The sequence below is a fragment of the Limanda limanda genome, chromosome 7, assembly GCF_963576545.1.
Source record: "Limanda limanda chromosome 7, fLimLim1.1, whole genome shotgun sequence".
NCBI classification, from domain to species: domain Eukaryota; kingdom Metazoa; phylum Chordata; class Actinopteri; order Pleuronectiformes; family Pleuronectidae; genus Limanda; species Limanda limanda.
In genome coordinates this window covers 17370497-17380293 of record NC_083642.1, presented here as the reverse complement: position 1 = coordinate 17380293, position 9797 = coordinate 17370497, and positions in this window count along the sequence as shown.

Sequence of the window (9797 nt, the reverse complement as noted above, 5' to 3'; positions counted from 1 at the left end):
CTTGATTGAGTCCGTTGGGCCTTGGCTAAGGTATGCTCTCTACTCTATGCCATTCCAGTTTGCGCATGTAAATCCAGCATTTTTGCTTGTTAAAGGTAGCACACATAGATGTAACACGTACGATTTCCCCCAAGTCCTATTTCAAGTCATCCTTTTATTGATTTGTAACAGCTCATTAAGGCAGGGCCAGAGGTGCGTTCACAGCCAAATTGGAATTCCTCAGAAGATAAACTCATGTTACCTGGACGTAAAATAAGCTTTCAAAGACACATCAGTGGTAAAAGCCCATATTAAATTGACACGTTTGGTATCACTGAGACAAATCATATGTTGTAGGAGACAATGCGTGACTCCCACAGACATTTCTTTAATTAGCGATCTCCTCTCAAACATCATATTCAATACGACTGATAACACAGGTACTATTGAATGCTGAACCACAAGCAGTCATAGGAGTGAGCTGACTGATGCTAAACTACAGGTTTATACATGAGAATGTGTAAATGTAAATGTTTGTTTTCCTGAGATAAAAAGAAAATGAAGACAGTTTGAGATATAAAGAAGGTTCAGCCCAGACTAACATGCTAAACCTTAATCCTATGTACTGTATAAACTATGATATCGTGTCCACATAATGTACAATTGATCTTCTTTTGTGTTAATGGTTAATCCTTTTAAATCAGACAAGAAGATGGCCACATACTTGAAATTGTTTGTCATCCTCCTCCACCCACTGCCTCCACTGTCACTTCAGCACCTCAACATGAGCTGTCACATTCTTCCGTACAGAGCCACGATATGCTTCACCTCTTCCATCACTTGAACGCATTAACTAGCAAAATAATGCCCAAGGCCTGCTTCTTTCTTTCTTTTTCTTCATCTTACTTTCATATGCTTGACAGACAATGTTAGGCTAGGGTTTCCATGGTAACTGCATTTCAAACAGGCTCGCCTGATGTCTCTGTGTTAACTATTGTCTGTCGTCTGTGGAGTTGCAGTGTGCTGGGGGCACGGCAGGGTGCCTGTCATTCTCTTGTCTTTGCGCTGAAGAGAAAAGATTGATGTTGTTTTTTCTTTTTGACTTTGAAAAAATTCACAGAGGGAAGAAATCATCATTGCGTACATGGTTAAAATGAGGACGAGGTTTGGGTGTAGCACGACCCGAGGAAGAATCTATTATATTAAGTTGCTGATCTGCACCAGGGAGCGGCTCAAGGGATTTTTCCAGTATCTTTAATATCGCAAGATGGAGCAGATTTTCATTTTAATGAGAAAATCTGGCATATTAAGGGGGCTGATATTTATGAGTGTGTACAATTTGGTGTAGAACGCAGTTTGAATGTGATTCATCAGGCGACCGTTTGGCCATGACAGAGGTTGCAAAACAATTATCTTACCTCCGAATGATAAACCTGGACAATGGAAGTGCTTTCATGCTTTTGTCTGACTTACTCTATCCAGCTTAAGTCATGCTGGGTACCTGGCTCCCTAAATGACCCATGGGTGTACACACAATAACAACAATGGCGATATGATTTTATCCAAGCAGTGAAATATCTTTGAAGGAAATATCAACTTAGACAAGCTCATACTGTTTGATGTCTGTAGAGGCTGACAAGGAGGAGGGGTAGATTGCTATGTTTTATTAATTGTATTGCATATTGTAAAAAGAGAGAGAGATAAAACCTGCAGTGTGTGAGTGAGTGTGTCTGTGTCTGGACTTTTCCAGTGAGTGAATCAATAGTATATCAAAATGTCAACAATCAGTCTTTACAGTAATGGCTCTTTAAAGAAACCTTGTTTTCTGATAGAAAAAGTCTAAATAGCAGTTAGCAGGGTCTGTATTCCAATCATGTTCAAGGTTTTTAGATTGCTTTTGACCTTTAATGTCATATTCCCATGCCGTGTTACATATCCTGACATGACCTCCTTTACTAAATGGATGTCAGATTACTTTGCCGTGCAGAATGGAAGAGGCTGGCTACTCCACTTGTGTAAAGCGATTAATATTTAAGATAGTCATCTCATAAATCAAACGAAGCATTTTGACATCCCATTCTGAGAGATTTCACCGCCTGATTTGTTTTAATCAGCAAGGATTAGCTTTACAATGACCCCCCCCCGTGCTCTAATAATTTTAATATGCACATTTACCACGTTCTTTGGCTCCAAGCGATAATGAGGCAGACACGGATAAGTTTGCCATTGCACAATCTGTCTTTTCACGTCACCTCAAAAGGTGGAACTTGGTACTTGAGATGTTCAAGTGTAGAAACTGCATTAACCCTTAATAACCTCCGCTGACAACCCTCCCTATGAGACAGCAGGCATTGACCATGTCACCTCAGGTAGCACACCTCCCTTGAACATGTGGGTTCGTTGGTCCTTATACGTATCATTCATCTCCAATGATTTGCAGCAGACCTAACAGACGTTCTATGCGATTTGCAAAGTTCAACCGTTTGGAGAATGTGTGTATATATGGCTTCCTCTGAACAAGGACATCATGCCACTCCCTCTTCCCCATCCCCCACTGCCCTGTACCTGGTTTCCCAGAGCCGGCGTCTGCCCAGTGAGCAAGGATTGATGGACTGCCTGTGTATGCCGTTAGAAGGGAAGCGCTGATTATAAAGCTGACATGCGTAGGGGGATGCATGATGAAATGGCAAGGCTCATTGAGGGATGTCCAGTGTTTGGCTAATGCAGTGGGTGGCTTCTGTGGATGTCCACGTTAATACAGTAATGCATACCATGTAATGCTATTACCTTCTAGCAACAGTAGCTACTTATGCCTGGAGACACGTTAATAACATAAAAGACACAGTGATTTTTGCTAGCTCTTATTGTCACCATTCCAGTAAGAGTCCATGCTATAGCAATTCTGTGAGGTTATACTTGTGATGTGTTGTGCTAACAGCTGCTAGTTAATTTGCTTGATGTGGAAATGCTAACAATCTTAGTTTAGCTAATGGGCGTGTTGCAGCTGAGTCCAACAGGGATGTCAGCAATTTTGCAGTAGGCTGTGTCATAAACCAAAGTACGCTAAGGGACAAATTAACGTTTTATGACATCCATTAAATAATTGTTGAGATATTTCACTTAAAACTAATCAATAGATCACCAAAATCAGGAGGAGTCCTCCTCTGGGGAACATGATACAGACAATGGTCTATGTGATAGACTAGCTATGGATTCAGATTGCATGGTTTAAAAAGAATAAAATAATGAAATAGTTCAGAGAAAATAAAAACGGAACACTTAGTGATTAGAATAATTTTTTAGATGTAGAGAATTTATTAAGTGAAATGGTCAAATCCACTCACTGTTCTGTGATTCCAGTGACAAATACATCTCAGTTATGTAGATGTAGGGTTTTAAGTTACTGTCTGAAGAGCTATACAGAATCGTGTGGCTATTACAATAGCAACAACACCTGTAAACAGACTGTCACTTTGCAGCTTTTCAAATACCAATGAAAAGAAAAACACTTTTATTTTCAGACGTCTGGTTCCAAGTGGCTATAACACAGACATTTAAACATCATTTAAACATAATCCTCATATTATTGTGACAGTGGAGTGTTGCTATGCCAGAGAACATGAGAATGCAGTTTGTGCCAGTCAAAGGCACCATGGAGAGGGATTAACTCCTCGAAAAAAGTGCCAACAATCCTTTAGGGTAGCCAACCTGTTCAGTTTACGCTCTGCAAAACAACAAAGGCACTTTGGACCGAAAAAGGGAGCTTGATCTAAATTTATGTTAATTTGACATTTCCCTTGAAACGTCCTAAAATAGACAGATGGTTTGGTTGCAGCAAACTTTCTTTGTTTCTGAGTGAGTAAGTAATATCTCTTTAAATCTCCAAATTAATGACTAGCCTAATTACCAGAAGAACAGTTCGGGGTGTGCTTTATTCACTCTTGTAAATGATGTTGTCACAAAAGTCCTTCTGGCAAAGAAGAAGAACACTGCCTAGAAAACAGATCAAGCACATTATCTACCCACAGTGCTCCTCTCTGCTGCACATAACACATCACTAATGACACTCTACTGTTGCTGCTTCTCCTGTTACTACTGCTATGTTGACATAACACTATTGTAACAAGATTCGTTATTTAGCAGGATGAAAACTAAAATATATGTCGAGAGGAGAAGCAGAGTAAAATATTGTTGAACCGTTTTTAATCAAACCCGTCTGCACAGCGCTAAGCCCGTGAAATCGGTTGTTGGATTCTTATGTCAAAGGTCATGATGGCCATCCTCTTAAAATAAGATCACATCAATCATTCAGAGATATAAAAATGCTCAGAGAGGCACTGCTGCATGACAACATAAAACCTAACAACTGAAATATAACAAACTGAACAAAGTTAAATTAAAAAACACCCACTTACCCCAATTGGTACCTTGTCAAAGAGATGTTTCTATTTTGATATCTGTATCTGTTTGGAATTAGATCTTTCTGGTCTTGAGATTATTTTCCATCTGATTGTTTTTTTATTGTTATTATAAAAACACTTAGATTTGAGGATGCTGCGGTAATCCCTGGTTTATATAAAATTACTAACCGCATTTTCAAATAAGAAGAGCTAATAGCAATTAAATGCTGTACAAAATACTTGCAGGAATGATGCTTTTCTTCCAACAACAGCAGCACATACATTTTTCCAAAATGAACAATGCTAAAATATGCTTCTGTTCTTATTCAATGTTCAGGTGTGACCAACCACAATGAGGTCAGCATAGCATTGTTTCTTCCAACAAGTCCTCCGACGAAAGCAACCACATACTGGTTGTTAGTGCTTACTCTCATATACAACACATCTCCTGAAATACTGCCCCTGTGGAGGCCATCTTACCCAACCTTTGTCGTCATGGTTACAGTATTAAACACATGGAGGGCTCTGAGAATATTGAACTTGTCGTCATGGTAACAATAAAGACATATGGTTCAGCTCATTAAGTGGTCAAGGTTTGGACACACATACAACTAGGTTTAGGAAAAGGTCATTGTTTGGGTTAACATACGTTCTCCCTTATAACCCTGAGGGTTGGGCGTGCCCAGGAAACCTCCAAAGAAATGTGCCCAGGAGTTATTCTTACTAGAGTCCCGAACCACCTCAACTGTCCCCTTTCCACATGGAGGGGCAGCAGATTCAACCCAGAGCTCGCTATCCAAGTCTGAACTCTTTACCCTCAATCTCTAAGGCTGAGCCCAACCACTCACAGAGAAATAATTTCAGCCACTTGCATTTGTCACCAAGCTCTTTCGGTCACTACCCAGAGCTTGTGACCAAATAGGGTCGGAACGAGATAAAAGCTTCACCTCGTGGTTCAGCTCCTTTACCACAACAGTCCGGTAAAACACCAGCATTACTGCTGACCCTGCACCGTCTTGCCTCTCCATCTTGCGTTCCCAACATCCCCGCGGTACCAAACTTCCGACATACTCCTTCACTTGGGGCAGCCCCAACCCGTAGAGTGCAATTCACCGTTTCCTGGTAGGTTTATCACAATACGTCACAATAAGCTACTCACAAGGACAACTATTTTTTTTTTTATTACGAGACATTCTTGTCTCCTCAGCTGTCAGAATAGTCTTGATTTTTTTTGTGTGTGTGAAATACTCCCAAAAGTCCCACTTTTAATGCAAAACTCTGATATTGTGACCACAGGAGGTGTTGATGACACTGTTACCCTAGCTCTCATCACTGTTTTTGTTTCACACTCTTATTATTATTATTATTAATTATACACATGGTTTTTCTTCACCAGTTCACTCTGGAGGGAGGTAACACATTAGATCCCTGACACTATAACCTACTTTGTTTGAGGAGCTGGAGGAAACATATTTGTGAGATGCTAGGTTTGAAAGATCTCTCCCGTCCACCTGCTGATGAAGAATGTGCCTCTGGGCAACCGGCACCTGCCTGACGGTACATCAATTATTGTGGCCTCTATCGAGAGGCCACACTGTCAAATAATAATAAATAATAATTTGACAGATGGCACGAAGACAAATGAGCTCAAGCGGTGAATGGTGCATCATGGACATCCTTCTGCCCTAGATGATCAGCCATTATGTCTGTCACCATGTGTCAGTTTATTTGAGCCGTCCTGTTGCAGACGATGAATGTTTCAGAGCGTCATGGTGTCTGCGTTCTCCTAACTTAAGAGTTGATGTACAAAAGTTTGGCACTTGGTTTTAGTGAGAGCGGATCTAAAATCTTTCAGTTCATGCAAGCTTTCATTTGGACTGTCGCAGCGCTCAGTAATGATTACTGTGTATCTGGGCTGATGCTGAAATATGGAGTGCATGGGTTGATATGCAGAGACAGACTGACAAGCCAAGGCTGATAGAGTGCCGAATGAGTTTTGCTTATCTCTGTCTTTTCTTCAAATTTTCATAATTGTGACACAGCTTATCTGTTTAATACCTGCAGTGTTCTTTAAAACGCTGGAACAGACACAACTTCTTTATGACAACAAAGCAGATTCATTTGACGTGAAGATCCAATCTGTTCCTTTTAACAGTCAGACAGTACAACATTACAAAATAGACATCAAGATTTATCATCTTAGCTTTTCACCCCAAACCCAAGCAAAATGTGATAAATGTTTAAAAAGCAGAGGCCAGTACTTCACCGCAGGGAAAATTTCCACTTTACTGATGTCTCATATTTCAGCAAAGTCCTGGACCATCTGCACTGGCTTCTTGTGTTGTGACAGTCAGCTTAGGAGGTGTAAATAAATCGTGGCTCGCTCCAATCCTGAATGATTTACAGGATTCTCGCTGGTGTTTACTATGTTCTTGCATGTTTTGTGACACCAGCAGCACAGGCTGTTGCTACAGATCATATCTTTTGTAGGTGGATGAGTTTAAAGGTTTTACATGACTACATTTTACAAGGGAAAGGAAGTATTTCAAATCTAATTCTAGTATTTGTTAATAAGTATGTTGCATGCATACACAGGGGTCTTCTCTCTGAAGCACATTACACAGCACTATGGCCAAAGTTAGCAGGAATTAAACTTAAATGTATTTCAAGAGGAAGAGCAACAAATGCAAGGTTTGCCTCAGGGCTTGGAAATAAATAAGTATTAATAATAAATGCAATACAATTTTCATCAACAGCAATTGTATGTAATAGTTTTAGATTGTGCAAACATGGTGACAGTGTGTAGACATAACAAATAAATAAATAAATCTACCTCATCTTGTTAAAATGTTTAGCTGTTTATCAAGTGCTATTCTCTGCTCATAAAGAATAGTGTAAATCCAAAACTTAAACTTAACAGAAATAATGATGTGACATTTATTATGATAATTATTGATATAGATATATGATATATTATCTTGACAAAGTTTGTGGCCATGTTTTTAAAAGAAAGCCTGGCAGTGAAAAGAAGCATTAAATACAAAGTCTGTGAAGGTTGTTGCATCCTTATGTCAAAGGTTCGGATGGCCAGCTTTTTCAGTCAAATATAATAAAATAACAAGCTCGATAAAGCCATACTCTTCGTCAAAAAGTAAATTGGTTAAAAGAATAGTAGTAATACTAATAATTATAATGATAATTTTTTCGAAAACCATGTCTTAGAGCTTTCCTGCTCAACTCCTCTTGATATTTTACCACAGACTTTTATTTTGATATCCTCCACTGGTTCAAGTGAGGGCTTCCAATGGTCTTGAGCAGTACAAATGAAACTCTGTGTTTCCAGATACTTTTACCATTTTTCTCCTTTTGACATTTTTTTAATAAATGTTTAATATTCGGTGAACTGACCCTGTATTTCGATTAAATGTAGAAGTATAACACATGGATTGTTTCAAAGTCTAAAGCACTTTTCCAGTGGTAAAAAATGAAATAACACTCACTAACATCTGGCTTTTTGTCTGCAATGGGAATGGATTCAAACTGCATTCACTCCTGGGATAAATGACTCTGCAGTAGACACGGTTTCTTATTGGCTCCAGCTCTGATCGGCAGTGATGGAAATGAGACACCTTTGTGAATTTGGCAGTGAGGTAAGAGAGCTTCTAAGTTGTTGATGCGTTTGGGATGTTGAATGTGACGGGGGAATAATCTGACAGCTGCTCCACGGGGTGATGTTCACGCTTGGTGTGGGTATTACATCGGATCTGATTGATCAAAGGGTCACGTCTGTGTTTACATTTTTCTCCGGTTAGTTTTGGTTTGCAATGTAGGGTGCGGATTTCAGATTTTTGTTTGCCATACTCACGTTCTGTTGTCTACTTTGATTGATTTATCAGTGCGGTGGGTAGTAGTCTTTCCATTAAACTGTACCACGCAACAATGTTATATACGTTTTTTCAAGTTGAGTCTTCCTCCGACCTAATTACCATTTCATATTTCATCTCCTCCTCCCTCAATGTTGTACCCGGCCTTGTTGTTTGCTTCTCTGCGGCTTCTTTATCTTCTTCTATAGATTAATGATGTCTCAAAAGTCTGAGCTATCCAAACAAAGACTTTTTATAGGGCAAACAAAGTAAACCATGGTTCAGTTTGAGGCCCCCTCTGTTGGTCTGACAAAATTTTGGTGAGATGTTGCCCGCTGCTCCGCTACACCTGTTATTTTGGTTTAAGACTTAACTAAAAGTCAGAAGGTCTGGACCAAACAATGTAGGTGTGACAGTGGTCTAATAGAAGCACATTACATCCTCACCTGTCCCTGTCTGAGTGATGCTCCTGTGTTGCAAGTCCTATTGTTCTCCCACTATCTCTCCCCGTATTTCTGCCTCTTGACTGAACATAAAAAATGTATGGCAGATAAAAATGAGAAATGAAAAGAGAAATGAAATATGGGTCTCTGTGATATGGTTGAAATCAATATGGTATTGATTTCAGGCCGTTAGTGCAAAGGCTCCGTTGCCTTTGGTTTTTAACCTGGTCTCTGGAACAGTGTAAAGGCCTCTGCCTGAGGACCTCAAGCTGATTTGAGATATTTTTAGACCAGTGGGTGGATGTCTTCTCACTGAAGTAACGTATACACATGCATTTAAATTCACAGCTCCCTTTGTCTGACTCGGTCTCATTACATAAACATGAGTCACATCAGGCAAGTATACACACAGAAATGTATAAATCACCAAGGTAATGTTTACCTGAAACTACCACAAAATGTCCAATATATAAATACATTTTTTAATTATAATGACCATATTGTTGTTTATCCATTGCACTGTTACTCATTTATTTGGTTAAATCAGATTGACACACTCCTTTTGCAGGAACCCTGCATTGTGTGAGTGTGACATCTGCAGCGCTCCACAGACAGACTGCTCTCCTCTTTGATCCGGCTCCCACCTGCAGAGGGAGGACAACCTATCATGCAGGATGAGAGATGCTGTTTATCCCAGCCTCCCAAACTGCAATCACAGAACTCTCATTAGACAACTGAAAATTCGTTAATCAGGACCTCTTCTCCTTCTTATTCGGTGGAGGGAACACTACCCTATCTTTTCCTGTTTCACAAACACTTGCTGGTTGTTATTAGTCCAAATTAGGCCTGTGTTTCGCTCCTCCTTAATCACAGTTTCCCCCAGATGCGTGGTACTACTTATCAGCACTTCCCACTTCCTCACTAATCTTTCCCTCTCCTTTATCTCAAGCTCTTATTTTATGCTTTTCCCATATTTTTCACAACCGAACTTTAAGGTTTACATTACAAAGGTCTTCATGTGAGAAAGTGCATATTTCGAGAGGTTAATTATACAGATTGTGATTTTGAAAGTATTTACTTTATATTTTTTAAATCTTTTGTAACAAAAATAT